Source organism: Oncorhynchus masou, chromosome 24, assembly GCF_036934945.1.
Source record: "Oncorhynchus masou masou isolate Uvic2021 chromosome 24, UVic_Omas_1.1, whole genome shotgun sequence".
Classification (NCBI taxonomy): Eukaryota; Metazoa; Chordata; class Actinopteri; order Salmoniformes; family Salmonidae; genus Oncorhynchus; species Oncorhynchus masou.
Window position 1 is genome coordinate 12,804,941 of NC_088235.1, and position 16,414 is coordinate 12,821,354.

Below are 16,414 nucleotides of genomic sequence, written 5' to 3' on the forward strand. Positions count from 1 at the left end.
GGCCTTCAATTGTTATAGTATAGAGGACTTCAATTGTTATAGTATAGAGGACTTCAATTGTTATAGTATAGAGGACTTCAATTGTTATAGTATAGAGGACTTCAACTGTTATATAGACGACTTCAATTGTTATAGTATAGAGGACTTCAATTGTTATAGTATAGAGGACTTCAATTGTTATAGTATAGAGGACTTCAATTGTTATAGTATAGAGGACTTCAATTGTTATAGTATAAATTGTTATAAATTGTAACTGTTATATATAAATTACTTAAATTGTAATAGTAAACTTAAATTGTTATAGTAAAGTTTATAAATTATTATAGTATAGTTGTGTTAGATTACATCTTCTGAAAACGAATCTGTTGATAACCAGTCAAATGGAGGAGAAAGTATCCCAGGTTCTACGTACAGTATGCTGTAGTATAGCTTGATGTAAATGTATCAGTGCCTCGTTGCTTAGTCAGCATGTTGGTGGTTTGAGGTGGGAGTTTAATAGCTGTGTTTATGGGTCATGCTAGCTTCCCGTCAATTGGTGTCGGACCCATTTTCGGAGACGATAATATCATTTCATACCACAGTGGTGTAAGAATAGAAAGCGTCAGAGTGGTTTCACAGGGGGAATTTAATCTGCTACATCCCTTGGGTCTGTCTGTGTTTTCTTTAGGGCTACAGGGGGATTTCAAGAACCCACCCACAATGCAGTGTTGAAAGCTGAAGTCCCTCAAGAGATAAAACAATGCTTGCTCGGACTGAGCCTCTCTCTGTCTCTCAATCCCTCTGTCTCTCAATCCCTCTGTCTCTCAATCTCTCTGTCTCTCAATCTCTCTGTCTCTCAATCTCTCTGTCTCTCAATCCCTCTGTCTCTCAATCCCTCTGTCTCTCTGTCTCTCAATCTCTAATGTCTCTCAATCTCTCTGTCTCTCAATCATCTCTGTCTCAAATCAAGTACAATAATATTTAATATTGCATCTACATGGCGATAATAGCATAAAAATGTGTTGTAACATGACCCATACACAGAGGAACAAAATATCTAGGCTTTGAATGCAACTAATAATGTCAAACATGACATGGCCAAAGGTATGTGGACCCCTGCTCAATGAACATCTCATTCCAAAATCATCGACAGACCTCGCTCTGTGCACAGGGGCATTGTAATACTGAAACAGCCATTGTTGCTCCTACACATTTCCACTTCACCGTAACAGAGCTTGCAGTTGACATGGGCAGCTCTAGCAGCGGCAGCTCTAGCAGGGACAGCTCTAGCAGGGGCAGCTCTAGCAGGGGCAGCTCTAGCAGGGACAGCTCTAGCAGGGGCAGCTCTAGCAGGGGCAGCTCTAGCAGGGACAGCTCTAGCAGGGGCAGCTCTAGCAGGGGCAGCTCTAGCAGCGGCAGCACTAGCAGGGGCAGCGCTAGCAGGGGGCAGGTCTAGCAGGGGTAGCTCTAGCAGCGGCAGCACTAGCAGGGGCAGCTCTAGCAGGGCAGAAAGTCACTGAGCTCTTCAGTATGGGCCATTCTATGGCCAATGTTTGTCTATGGAGATTGCATGGTTGTGTGCTCGAGTTTATACACCTGTCAGCAACGGGTGTGGCTGAAATAACCTAATCCACAAACTGTTGTCCATGTAATGTATGTCACCAAGGTACCCAATCCACCAGCTGCTCCTTTATGTCAGCACTCAATGAGGTATTTTAAGAGAAGACTCAAGAGCACTCAGTGACATGTCCAGCAGGCTACCAGAACAAACCACTGTCTGGTGAAGACATACTGTAGCCTGGTGTCAGATATGTTGGTGCTGTCTTACCAACTCCTAATTATTTATTCAATGATGGAGATAGGAGTTCACAAGTTAATACAAACAGATCTGGGACCAGGCTATTCATGGGTTGTTGATTTCCTTCACAATATTGTTTTGAACGTTTGTTTTGGACTGAGCATTCTACTCAATGCATCGTCAATGAGCACGATGAAGATTTCATCCAAAGTACATTACAGTGACTTGTAAATACCAAGGCATTCAAAAGGAGGCAAACAATTAGTGGGAAAACCTTCTGTCATCATTTTGATGTCCCCAGATTGACTTTAGCTGCAGTATAACGTTAGCTAGCTAGCTAAGCTTGAGGGGAGACCTCCAGATTGACTTTAGCTGCAGTATAACGATAGCTAGCTAGCTAAGCTTGAGGGGAGACCTCCAGATTGACTTTAGATGCAATATAACGTTAGCTAGCTAGCTAAGATTGAGGGGAGACCTCCAGATTGACTTTAGCTGCAGTATAACGATAGCTAGCTAGCTAAGCTTGAGGGGAGACCCCAGATTGACGTTAGATGCAGTATAACGTTAGCTAGCTAGCTAAGATTGAGGGGAGACCTCCAGATTGACTTTAGCTGCAGTATAACGTTAGCTAGCTAGCTAAGATTGAGGGGAGGCCACCGGATTTTTAGCTAGCTAACGTCAGCATTGCCAGCTATTCTTTAAGAACTTTGCTAGCTAATGACAACATTGACATCTGTGTAAGTAAATTTGACTAGATGATAATGCTAGCAAAGATATTTCCTACTAAATATTTGACTACTTTAGCAATTTCATCGTATTTCCAGGCACTATCGTGTAAATTTAGACTAAATAGTATTTAGCATCCGTCCAGAATGACTGGGCTTATCACCACTTTAAAAGGATCTGCCCCTTTTTTAAATTTTCGCTTTAAAATGACATACCCAAATCTAAGTGCCTGTAGTTCAGGACCTGAAGCAAGGATACGCATATTCTTAAAAGGAAACACTTTGAAGGTTGTGGAAATGTGAACTGAATGTAGGAGAGAATATAACACATTAGATCTGGTAAACGATAGTACAAAGTAAAAGCCAACCGTTTTTTTGTACCATCGTCTTTGAAATGCAAGAGAAAGGCCATAATGTATTATTCCAGGCTAAGCACAATTTAGATTTTGGCCACTAGATGGCAGCAGTGCATGTGCAGTTTTAGACTGATCCAATGAACCATTGCATTTCTGCTCAAAATGTTGTATCAAGACCGCCCAAATGTGCCCAATTGGTTTACTGATAACTTTTCAAGTTCCTAATTGTGCACTCTCCTCAAACAATAGCATGCTATTATTTCACTGTGACAGCTACTGTATTGGACAGTGCTGTTAGTTTTCTGCCAATATCTGATATGTCTATGTCCTTGGAAATGTTCTTGTTACTTACAACCTCATGCTAATCACATTAGCGCACATTAGTTCAACCGTCCAGAGGATGGGCACCACTGTAGAGATCCTTAAGCACCACTGTGCCGCCGGCAGAGGGCGGTTGAGAATGTTCTTGACGGGACCGAGTGACGGAGGTGCTATGAATAGCGAAGAAGGGCTTTCATTATTCCAACAGAGAGCTCCCAGACTGAGCACCTAAACAGTGACCTAACACTGCAGTAAAACAGTTACCTTTGAACAGGGGATATATGGGAAACAGCACAGAGGCAAAAAGTAAACAGAAATGGAGGGGGAAAACCTGCTTGTCACGGGGCCATAAATTGTAAACATTATGAGACTGTGAGAGTGTGAGCAAGCAGAACTGCAGCAGGATATAAAACCTGGTATCGGTCCCAAATGAGCCCCTATTCCCTTTATAGTGCCCTATTTTTTGTCCACTATTCCCTTTAAAGTGCACTACTTTTTACCACTATTCCCTTTATAGTGCACTACTTTGACCACTATTCTCTTTAAAGTGCACTACTTTTGACCGGGACCCATTGTAGGGAATAGGGTCCCATTTGGGATGCATCCCTAGCTGTACCTGGTTTGCAGAGTAAGTCGAGTCTATCCATTGAAGACAAAGACGGATGTAATTGAGGCCTATTTAGGGATATCCTGCCCATTCTGCTAGAGGATTACTATAATGTTGCTGTTGGGATAATGTTCGCTTGGCTTTAATCCCTGACTAATGATCCAAGATGAAACGGGCGATCTGGGTTTTAAACTAAACCAAAGCGGTCAACACACCACTGTTTGTTTTGTTGTAAACAACTGAAGGATGTGGCTGGAGAAATGTAACCACTCTTAAATTAAGTTCTATTCTTCAAATATCAATGGCTATTATATCATTCATAAAAATAAAAATAAATGGATGTACCAATCCCAGATTGCCCCTTGAAACTCACTGCCTGCCATTAGAAAGGGTATCTTACATGACGAGAGACTGTGGCTATTCACCTTCAGTAACAATTACTACATTGACTGAGGTGATGATTGAGGTGAAAATGTACATCATTATTGAACCGGTTTGATATAATGGCCCATTCAAGGAACAGAGACAGGTTAACCCGTTGTCTATGTGTCTGGCACCACAACTACCATGGTTTTGTGACAAACCAGCTGTAGGCCGACAACACTATGGTCTCTTTCTATTCAAATGTCTATCTAATATCGATATCAGGAAAAGTGTATAAACGTGAGGCAGAACTTGCAAACTGTATGTTTCAAAAGGCACATCTGTGTGAAAAGGTCAGTTCATTAGGTCCCTCTAATGGTTGCTATAGTAACCCGTGATCATTAATACGGTGTCCTAAATGTCACCCAAATTCGCTACATAGTGTACAACTTCTGACGAGTGCCCCCTAAAGAGGTGCCCTATATGGGGAACAAGGAGCAATTAGGGCCACATAATGTGGAAACATCAGTTTATGAGGTCCTCCTGGCAGTAGCTACAGTAAAAGGCTGGGACTCCCGAGTGGCGAAGGGGTCTAAGGCTGCATCTCAGTCCTAGAGGTGTCATTACAGACCCTGGTTTATTTCCAGGCTGTAACACAACCGGCCGTGATTGGGAGTCCATAAGGGGGCACACAATTGGCCCAGTGTCGTCCAGGGTTAGGGTTTGGCCGGGGTAGGCAGTCATTGTAAATAAGAATTTGTTCTTAACTGACTTGCCTAGTTCAATAAAGGTTAAATAAATATAAATGTCATGTTCGTTGTAAGGATCGGACCAAGGCGCGGAGTGGAATGCATACATTCTCGTTATTAACTGAATACACCGAAAAACCAACAAAATAACAACCAAACCGTGACACTATACAAAATAGTGCTGACAGGCAACTACACATAGTCAAGATCCCACACCCCAAATGAGGAATATGGCTGCCTAAATATGATCCCCAATCAGAGACAACGATAAACAGCTGTCTCTGATTGGGAGCCATATCATGCCAACATAGACATACAAAAACCCTAGACATACAAAAACCCTAGACATACCAAACTAGAGTACCCACCCTAGTCACACCCTGACCTAACCAAAATATATAGAAAAACAGAGATATCTAAGGTTCAGGGCGTGACAATAAATGTATCCTGAGACAATTAAAGATCCCAGGCCTGGCTGATTCCTCCATGTGGATCAAATGGCACCCTATATAGTACACTACTTTTGAATAGAGCCTCCTAAGTCTGGGATTATAATGATGACAGAACTACACCAGTTTGTATTTAGACTTTTGTGGTTGCACATTGATATTCGTGTTTGCAAGTACAATTAGCAAATGTGTAATTGAATTTTGCAAAGTTGTATCATGATGTGTTAAATATTTAACAACGGTCGAAAACTTGTGACTTGACGTTTTCAGAATTATTACAAATCCATTTAAAGAGTACGAATATTCTGCTGTGAATCAAAAAATACACTTGCAGACTTTGAATCTGCGTGCGCTCTGGGGTTCTCTCAATGTTGTCACGTTACCAAGAGATTAAAATCAAATAAAATTGTATTTGTCACATGCACTGAATACAACAGGTGTAGTAGACCTTACAGTGAAATGATTACTTACAAGCCCTTAACCAACAACATAAGTTTTAAGAAAAATACCTAATAAATAATAATAAAAACAGCAGTAATAAGCTTGTAGAAAGAGACTTGCACAAGTAAAATATGTTTTGATTTGAGCAGCTCTGAGGACAGGACCTTTTACTCCAGACCAGTAAAAGATGTTTTGATTTGAGCAGCTCTGAGGACAGGACCTTTTACTCCAGACCAGTAAAAGTAAAGATACCTTAATAGAAAATTACTTGAGTAAAAGTGAGTCACAGAGTAAAATACTACTTCAGTAAAAGTCTAAAAGTATTTGGTTTTAAATATACTTAAGTATCAAAAGTAAATGTCATTGATAAAATATATTTAAGTATCAAAGTAAAAGTATAAATCATTTCTTAATATTAAGCAAACTAGGTGGCATCATTTTATTTAAATGATGGTTCCAAGTTCAAACCCCTGAGCTGACAAGGTACAAATCTGTTGTTCTGCACCTGAACAGGCAGTTAACCCACTGCTCTGAGGCTGTCAATGAAATGAATTTCTTCTTAACTGACTTGCCTAGTTAAATAAAATTTGACAATTTTTATTGTCCTGCTAAGCATTCAAAATGTAATGAGTACATTTGGATGTCAGGGAAAATGTTTGGAGTAAAAAGTACATCATTTTCTTTAGGAATGTAGAGAAAATAAAATAAAAGTTGTCAAAAAATATAAATAGTAAAGTAAAGTACAGATACCCAACAAAACTACTTTAATACTTTCAAGTATTTCTACTTAAGTACTTTACACCACTGCTCTGAGAAATCAGTGCCATGAGCTATGGAAATAAAGACAGTCGCACTCAAATTTTTTGAGAATGACACAAATATTAATTTTCACAGTCTGCTGCCTCATTTTGAATGATGGCAATATGCATATACTCCAGAATGTTATGAAGAGTGATCAGAAAAATTGCAATTGCAAAGTCACTCTTTGCCATGCAAATGAACTGAATCCCCCAAAAACATTTCCACTGCATTTCAGCCCTGCCACAAAAGAACCAGCTGACATCATGTCAGTGATTCTCTCGTTAACACAGGTGTGAGTTTTGACGAGGACAAGGCTGGAGATCACTCTGTCATGCTGATTGAGTTTGAATAACAGACTGGAAGCGTCAAAAGGAGGGTGGTGCTTGGAATCATTGTTCTTCCTCTGTCAACCATGGTTACCTGCAAGGAAACACGTGCTGTCATCACTGCTTTGCACAAAAAGGGATTCACAGGCAAGGATATTGCTGCCAGTAAGATTGCACCTAAATCAACCATTTATCAGATCATCATGAACTTCAAGAAGAGTGGTTCAATTGTTGTAAAGAAGGCTTCAGGGCATCCAAGAAAGTCCAGCAAGCATCAGGACCATCTCCTAAAGTTGATTCAGCTGTGGGATCGGGGCACCACCAGTACAGAGCGTGCTCAGGAATGGCAGCAGGCAGGTGTGAGTGCATCTGCACACACAGTGAGGCAAAGACTGTTGGAGGATGGCCTGGTGCCAAGAAGGGCAGCAAAGAAGCCACTTCTCTCCAGGAAAAATATCAGGGACAGACTGATATTCTGCAAAAAGTACAGGGATTAGACTGCTGAGGACTGGGGTAAAGTCATTTTCTCAGATGAATCCCTTTCCAAATTGTTTTGGGCATCCGGAAAAAAGCTTGTTCGGAGAAGACAAAGGTGAGCGCTACCATCAGTCCTGTGTCATGCCAACAGTAAAGCAACCTGAGACCATTCATGTGTGGGGTTGCTTCTCAGCCAAGGGAGTGGGCTCACTGACAATTTTGCCCAAGAACACAGCCATGAATAAAGAATGGTACCAACACATCCTCCAAGAGCAACTTCTCCCAACTATCCAGAACAATGCCTTTTCCAGCACGATGGAGCACCTTGCCATAAGGCAAAAGTGATAACTAAGTTCTTTGGGTAAGAAAATTTCTATATTTTGAGTCCATGGCCAGGAAACTCCCCAGACCTTAATCCCATTGTGAACTTGTGGTCAATCCTCAAGAGGCGGGTTTGTAAACAAAACCCTACAAATTCTGAACTCCAAGCATTAATTATGCAGGAATGGGCTGCCATCAGTCAGGATGTGGCCCAGAAGTTAATTGAAGTTAACAGCATGCCAGGGCGATTTGCAGGTCTTGAAAAATAAGGGTCAACGCTGCAAATATTGACTCTTTGCATCAACTTCGTGTAATTGTCAATAAAAGCATTTGACACTTATGAAATGCGTGGAATTTGTGGAAATTAATATTTGTGTCATTCTCAAAAATTTTGGCCATGACTGTATATATAAACTCTATGTAATTTATTAGGTAAATCACCAATGTTTCGGTATAACTGTGCCTTCTTCAGGGCCTGGATGGTGACACACTTCTGCTTCAAGCTGCCTTCCTGAATACGGAGGCCTTCAGTGGTACCTTCCCTTACAGCAAGAGTCTCATTATCTCTGTCTCGTAATCATTTAACATGTACTGTATGTAACCACTTAGATGCATACAAACTGCTGCAAACACAACAACTGACTCGTATTCACTTGTCCCTGGCTGCGTTTAGACAGGCAGCCCAATTCTGATCTTTTTTCCACTAATTGGTATTTTTTCAGATCAGATCAGAGCCTATGTTCGAAAGCAGTGCACTATACAGGGAATAGGAGCCATATGGGACACAGCCCCAGAGAGACGGCAGCTCCCATTAAAGCTGAGGATGAAGCTCTTGTTGTAACTCCGGACCCAAATACACTGCAGCCTTGGTGTATTTTAGACATTTTCACTCTGACACTATAGTCTTTGACATTAGGTTTGTGCTTTGTCATAATAGACTTCCAGTCATGGTGCCATCGCTAGTTAGCATTAGCTTGCAAAACTACCTCTAACTTCGTTTGTGCCATCACTAGTTAGCATTGGTTTGCGAAACTACCTCTAACTTATTTTATTCTGGATGCAGAGGCATAAAAATGGTATCCATGTATTCATCCAAAATCCCAGTATACCTGATGTTCCCCCTTTCTGTCTTCTGAATTCCCATGATGCCTCAGATTTCCTATCTAGTTTTTTGGTGCTATGAAGGCTGAGTTCCTGTTGCAACCTCTATCTCCCTCAGGCTGCTACAGTAGCCTGTCCAAAAGACTGCAAATCTTAACTCCCAAAATGATTAGACAAATCCTGTGAAACCCTTTCAAAAGGTGAATGAGTTATAGGACTTAGAGTAAAAGTTTTGAATTGGAACTAGACCCAGCACTCACTGTTGACGTGGACTAGTTGGTAATCACAAGTTGGACTTGGAGTACACTGAGTCTGTGTTTTCTCCAGAGAGGAAATCTCCCTCTGACCATCTCCGTCTTACACCGTCTGCCCACATGTCACAGACACAAACATCTCTCACAGAGTTCAGACCGTAAAAAAACTTCTGGCCTGAGATCACAGCATTGTGATCTTTTTCAGCTCCCGAGTGGCGCAATGGTCTAAGGCACTGCATCCCAGTGCAAGAGGCATCACTACAGTCCCTGGTTTGAATCCAGGCTGTATCACATCTGGCTGTGATCGGGAGTCCCATAGGGCAGCGCAATATTGGCCCAGCGTTGTCTGGGTTTGGCCGTAATTGTAAATAAGAAAAAGAAAAAATGGATTTCAAGTCTCTAAGCAGGGGCACAGCCATGGGGGGGTATAGGCTAGTGGGTGGGTTTTTAACTGACCTGTCTAGTTAAATTTACATTTTAAAACATTTCTTAGGTCACAGGTTGCCGTTTATTGTGAATAGTCTTGACTTGGAGGCAGAAATGAGACGCTTCCGCTAGATTGGCCAGCTGCAAAGTCAAAATGATCTATATTGTAAATGTAAGGTTAGGGTTAGGAAGTAGGGTTAGCAGAGTGGTTAAGGTTAGGGTTAGGTTTAAAATCAGATTGTATGACTTTGTGGCTGTGCCAGCTAGTGACCACTCTGTAGAGCTGCCTCCGATACATGAATCATCTCAATAAATGCCGACCAGTCATCTGCACGTCAGCTGGTCAGAGACTGACAACCCTCCTGGCCTGTTTGGATCCCTGCCATGCCAAGGCCTAAGGTGTAACATGTTACTCATTGGAAAACCATTGTACTCTCCAAAAGGGTTGTTGGTGCATAAAACCAGTCAGTCACAATACAGTTTGTCCACACAGAGAGGGCCCAGTGTCCCTCAACTGGTCAGTCACTAAAGATCCCAACTCAGGCCTTTTTTAAATTCACTCCGTGGCTCTTTCCCAATTCATCCTTTCTCGATTCCCTGCGTCCTTTCTCCTCAAAACACATTGGAGGATTGGGTCAGAAGGGATGGACCTTGGATCTTTTCCCCCAACGCTGTTTCAGAAGGAAGAGGACGCGAGGAATCGTGGAAAGACTAATCGAGGAGGACATTTGAGTGCATGCATGAGAGGTACTCAGCATCATATAGCCACAGACCACAGCCAATGGGAGGCATGCCATCCTCATATAGCCACAGACCACAGCCAATGGGAGACATGCCATCCTCATATAGCCACAGACCACAGCCAATGGGAGACATGCCATCATCATGTAGCCACAGACCACAGCCAATGGGAGACATGCCATCATCATGTAGCCACAGACCACAGCCAATGGGAGACATGCCATCATCATGTAGCCACAGACCACAGCCAATGGGAGACATGCCATCATCATGTAGCCACATACCACAGCCAATGGGAGACATGCCATCCTCATATAGCCCAGACCACAGCCAATGGGAGACATGCCATCCTCATATAGCCACAGACCACAACCAATGGGGGACATGCCATCATCATATAGCTACCGAGCCACATGCCATCATCATATAGCCACAGACCACAGCCAATGGGAGACATGCCATCCTCATGTAGCCACAGACCACAGCCAATGGGAGACATGCCATCATCATGTAGCATGCCATCATCATGTAGCCACATACCACAGCCAATGGGAGACATGCCATCCTCATATAGCCACAGACCACAGCCAATGGGAGACATGCCATCCTCATATAGCCACAGACCACAACCAATGGGGGACATGCCATCATCATATAGCTACCGACCACAGCCAATAGGAGACATGCCATCATCATATAGCCACAGACCACAGCCAATGGGAGACATGCCATCCTCATGTAGCCACAGACCACAGCCAATGGGAGACATGCCATCATCATGTAGCCACAGACCACAGCCAATGGGAGACATGCCATCATCATGTAGCCACAGACCACAGCCAATGGGAGACATGCCATCATCATGTAGCCACATACCACAGCCAATGGGAGACATGCCATCCTCATATAGCCACAGACCACAGCCAATGGGAGACATGCCATCCTCATATAGCACAGACCACAACCAATGGGGGACATGCCATCAGCTACCACCACAGCCAATGGAGAGACATGCCATCATCATCCTCATGTAGCCACAGACCACAGCCAATGGGAGACATGCCATCATCATGTAGCCACAGACCACAGCCAATGGGAGACATGCCATCATCATGTAGCCACATACCACAGCCAATGGGAGACATGCCATCCTCATATAGCCACAGACCACAGCCAATGGGAGACATGCCATCCTCATATAGCCACAGACCACAACCAATGGGGGACATGCCATCATCATATAGCTACCGACCACAGACATGCCATCATCATATAGCCACAGACCACAGCCAATGGGAGACATGCCATCATCATGTAGCCACAGACCACAGCCAATGGGAGACATGCCATCATCATGTAGCCACAGACCACAGCCAATGGGAGACATGCCATCATCATGTAGCCACAGACCACAGCCAATGGGAGACATGCCATCCTCATATAGCCACAGACCACAGCCAATGGGAGACATGCCATCATCATGTAGCCACAGACCACAGCCAATGGGAGACATGCCATCATCATGTAGCCACAGACCACAGCCAATGGGAGACATGATCATGCCATCCACAGCCAATCATGCCATCCTCAGCCACAGACCACAGCCAATGGGAGACATGCCATCATCATGTAGCCACAGACCACAGCCAATGGGAGACATGCCATCCTCATATAGCCACAGACCACAGCCAATGGGAGACATGCCATCATCATGTAGCCACAGACCACAGACATGCCATCATCATGCAGACCACAGCCAATGGGAGACATGCCATCATCATGGGAGACATGCCATAGCCACAGACCACAGCCAATGGGAGACATGCCATCATCATGCCAATAGCATGCACAGACCACAGCCAATGGGAGACATGCCATCCTCATATAGCCACAGACCACAGCCAATGGGAGACATGCCATCATCATGTAGCCACAGACCACAGCCAATGGGAGACATGCCATCATCATGTATGGGAGACATGCCATCCTCAGCCACAGACCACAGCCAATGGGAGACATGCCATCATCATGCAGCCACAGACCACAGCCAATGGGAGACATGCCACAGCCACAGACACAGCCAATGGGAGGGACATGCCATCCTCATATAGCCACAGACCACAGCCAATGGGAGACATGCAATCATCATATAGCCACAGACCACAGCCAATGGGAGACATGCCATCATCATGTAGCCACAGACCACAGCCAATGGGAGACATGCCATCCTCATGTAGCCACAGACCACAGCCAATGGGAGACATGCCATCATCATGCCACAGACCACAGCCAATGGGAGCATGCACAGACCACAGCCAATGGGAGACATGCCATCATCATGTAGCCACAGACCACAGCCAATGGGAGACATGCCATCATCATGTAGCCACAGACCACATGCCATCATCATGGCCACAGACCACAGCCAATGGGAGACATGCCATCATCATGTAGCCACAGACCACAGCCAATGGGAGACATGCCATCATATAGCCACAGACCACAGCCAATGGGAGACATGCCATCATCATCCTCATAGCCACAGACCACAGCCAATGGGAGACATGCCATCATCATATAGCCACAGACCACAGCCAATGGGAGACATGCCATCATCATGTAGCCACAGACCACAGCCAATGGGAGACATGCCATCATCATGTAGCCACAGACCACAGCCAATGGGAGACATGCCATCCTCATGTAGCCACAGACCACAGCCAATGGGAGACATGCCATCATCATGTAGCCACAGACCACAGCCAATGGGAGACATGCCATCATCATGTAGCCACAGACCACAGCCAATGGGAGACATGCCATCATCATGTAGCCACAGACCACAGCCAATGGGAGACATGCCATCATCATGTAGCCACAGACCACAGCCAATGGGAGACATGCCATCATCATGTAGCCACAGACCACAGCCAATGGGAGACATGCCATCCTCATATAGCCACAGACCACAGCCAATGGGAGACATGCCAGGGGAAATGAGAAGGGAAATGCATTGAGAGCTTTCTGATGATTGCTTAACAATTGCCCATAGCTGGACAAAGATTGCTTCATTTGTTATTTGTCATACGGGTGGTGTTTGGCATAGTTTAATAACACCATGTGACTGTGTTGGGTCCAACGGTTGTTCTCTAACATGTTGTATTTGTATCTTCAGTAAATACTCTACTACACTACATGTACAACATTGTCGCTAAGTCCCACAGCATTAGCTATAGAATGGAATAGCTTTTTAAATGTTTACCTTTATTTAACTAGGCAAGTCAGTGAAAAACAAGTTCTTATTTTCAATGACAGCCTACCCCTGGACAAACCCGGAACAATTGTGAGCCGCCCTATGGGACGCCCAATCCTAGCCGGATGTGATACAGCCTGGTTCTGAACCAGGGACTGTAGTGACACCTACTTGCACTGAGATGCAGTGCTTTAGACCGCTTGCGCCACTAGGGATCATAGATGACTGTGAAAACCATCAAAAGAACATGTAGAAAATAGTATTTTCTTTCAAATGGTTTCATGATTAATAATGTAAGCCAGTACACACCAATTATCTGAGCTTATTATCCCGTAGAAGCGTGGTGTCAGAAAGAACTCATCTTTATTGAGCTGCCATCGAAACATTCACAACCCACCGAGGCGTATGACACATCTGATGATCAGCTCATGAAGGAACCACCATCTCCCCATTTATCAGCATGTTACAAATGCTTTTTATGGATGCCTCCTTCTTATGGCTCAAATAGGATTGGGTTTTTTTGTGTTTTTTTTTTTTAAATGAAAGGGGACTGAAGATAGAAGAGACAGCATGACAATCACATTTGTAACCATTTCTCTGTGTGAAATTTCAATTAATGCAGTCAGCGAAGCTTGAAGAGCATATGGTTTAATTTTCACCTGTTCTGGCGGTGCAAAGCAGTGTATCGAGTGAAATCTTGAATAATTTCAGAGTAGAAACTATCAGCTGTTTTATTTTAGTTTTTTTACTCTACCTTGACAAAGTAATTAACAGTTTACCATTGCAGGTACATTAGGCGACCATAGGCACCACAGACGTATAGCAACATGACTTCACTTCGGGTGATTTTGCCCCACACATTATCAACAGACGTTTAGCTTAACATATTGTAATGCTGTAATTACACAGGGCTATTTAAAGCATGAGAAAGTAAAGGCTGTGCCCCTATGACAGGTCGCCTCATATTTACAGAGAGCAGCTCAGTGGTACTCTGTAATGGATCGAGCCTGGACTCAGATATGTTTGTGCTGTCTTACCAAACCCTATGGCCAAGAAAGTACAAACAGATCTGGGACCAGGCTAAGATTAAGATCAAGATGACTTTATTGGTCAATTGCACACAAGGTCCAACCGACATGTTACTTCTGCCTTTAACCAACCCCTCCGAAGGAAACACATACATGTACAGGTTTTGGAGCAGCGCTGTCACACTGGGTGTCCAGGGGGGCTGTTGTTGAGAGGGGTTAAGTGCCTTGGTCAAGAGCACAATGGCAGGTAATGCATCTAGGATTTGACACCAGCAACCTTCCAGGTTGCCAGCTCAATTCCAGAAAGATTTGTCCTATCAGACCAGGGATTCAAACCAGCAACCTTGCGGCCACCGGCCCGCCTCTAACCACTAGGCTACCTGCCGCACCAGGCTGTATTGGATCTTGACAGGCTGGCACATTGACAGAGGGCAGCGCTGGTATCATATCACTGTGGGTTGTTTGATATCCTAGAAGTCCTCATCCATTGGTGGTGCTTCCAGCTCATGCAGGTATGCCCAGTCAGTAAAATATAGTGTTTGGTCTTTAGAAATCAAACCAAGGGCTATCAGGTAAGATACAACACAAATCCTGTGTAGTCATCCACACTGGATACAGTACCTCATTTATACAGCAGGAAGTCCTTATACAGTAATTAGTTAATAGGCTAGTAATAAAGTTGGAATACGCCATCAATAAATCATCAATAGACCATGCCATGTTATTAGTTCTCAAATAATAAAAAGTAGCAAACAATTAAAATAATAAAAACACTAAAGCAACAACTTTTAAAAAATGAAAACATTTATAAAAAATAAATTGGTTTGAGCATTCCTTACCATTTTATTTTGACGCTCTCAAGCAACCGGTCGCCTAATCGACAGTTGTGCGCTCGATGGGTTCCCTCATGGTCTAGTCTTCCAAAAGCACGCTGTCTGATTCACGAACAAAAGGCACCTTGTGTGGGAAAAGTTGATAAACTCCTCCATGTCCGTCAGGCTATTTCTAATATCCCCAAGATGATTCCATAGACGAAGGTGGACTACAAAAACACGCGAGCAAACTTTGACATTTTAGAAAGAAAAGTTTAGAAATAAAAAAACTATTTTTCTCAAAATGTCCACACGAAAAATAAAGGGGGAAAAATCCGATCAATAATGAGATTAAATAAACTTGTGAAGATATACATAACAAACAAACAAAAAAAACGCATTAACGGTTGAGTTATTATTATTTTACATCTCTAATCCCAACGAAAGGGCAAGAACACACCGTGACCGAGTGTGCCGCTCTTCCTCTAAAAATGGACACTGTAGTCACATGTGGAGAGGTTGGCCCCTCACCCATCGCTGTTTTTACATAGCCGAATATAGAGGGCCACTCTTTCTCTGTCTCGCTCGCTTTCGCCTCCCTCTCTCCATCTTTCCCTCTCTCAATTCAATTAAATTCAGAGGGCTTTATTGGCATGATAAACATATGTTTACATTGTCAAAGCAAGTGAAATAGATCAAAGTTAAATAAACAATCAGAAATGACAGTAAACATTACACTTATAGTAAACATACGTATTTATTTATCAACGTAAATGTGCAAAGGCCCGTTAAAAAAAAAAAAAAAAAAAAAGATTTCCAAAGAGTCATAAGCAAGTTGAAACTGACAGATATGCTATCCTAAAAGTTGACTTGCAAAGGTTGCAGCACTTTTTGGTGGATGAAGATGTGCCGCCACCTGTTGGAATTCATTTTACACGTCTAGAATCTCTAGAAAAACAAAATCGACCTAAGAACTACAAGTCACATAATTTCGATGAAATTCGTCTCTTGATTATGACGACATCTGTCAGAACGTTCAAGAAATTGCGTCATATTACGTCGGTGAAGTGCGCACTTATCTCAAGG

General features: G+C 43.3%; 1 protein-coding gene across 1 annotated transcript in view; it reads right to left on the reverse strand.

Moving 5' to 3' along the window:
• Positions 1-15,850, reverse strand: part of LOC135511849 (carbohydrate sulfotransferase 3-like) — a 20,306-nt gene extending 4,456 nt beyond the window's left edge. Inside the window, 1 exon segment of the mRNA XM_064933340.1 lies at positions 15,356-15,850. The gene's annotated coding sequence lies outside the window, so the exon portion shown is untranslated.
• Positions 15,851-16,414: the final 564 nt, after the last annotated feature.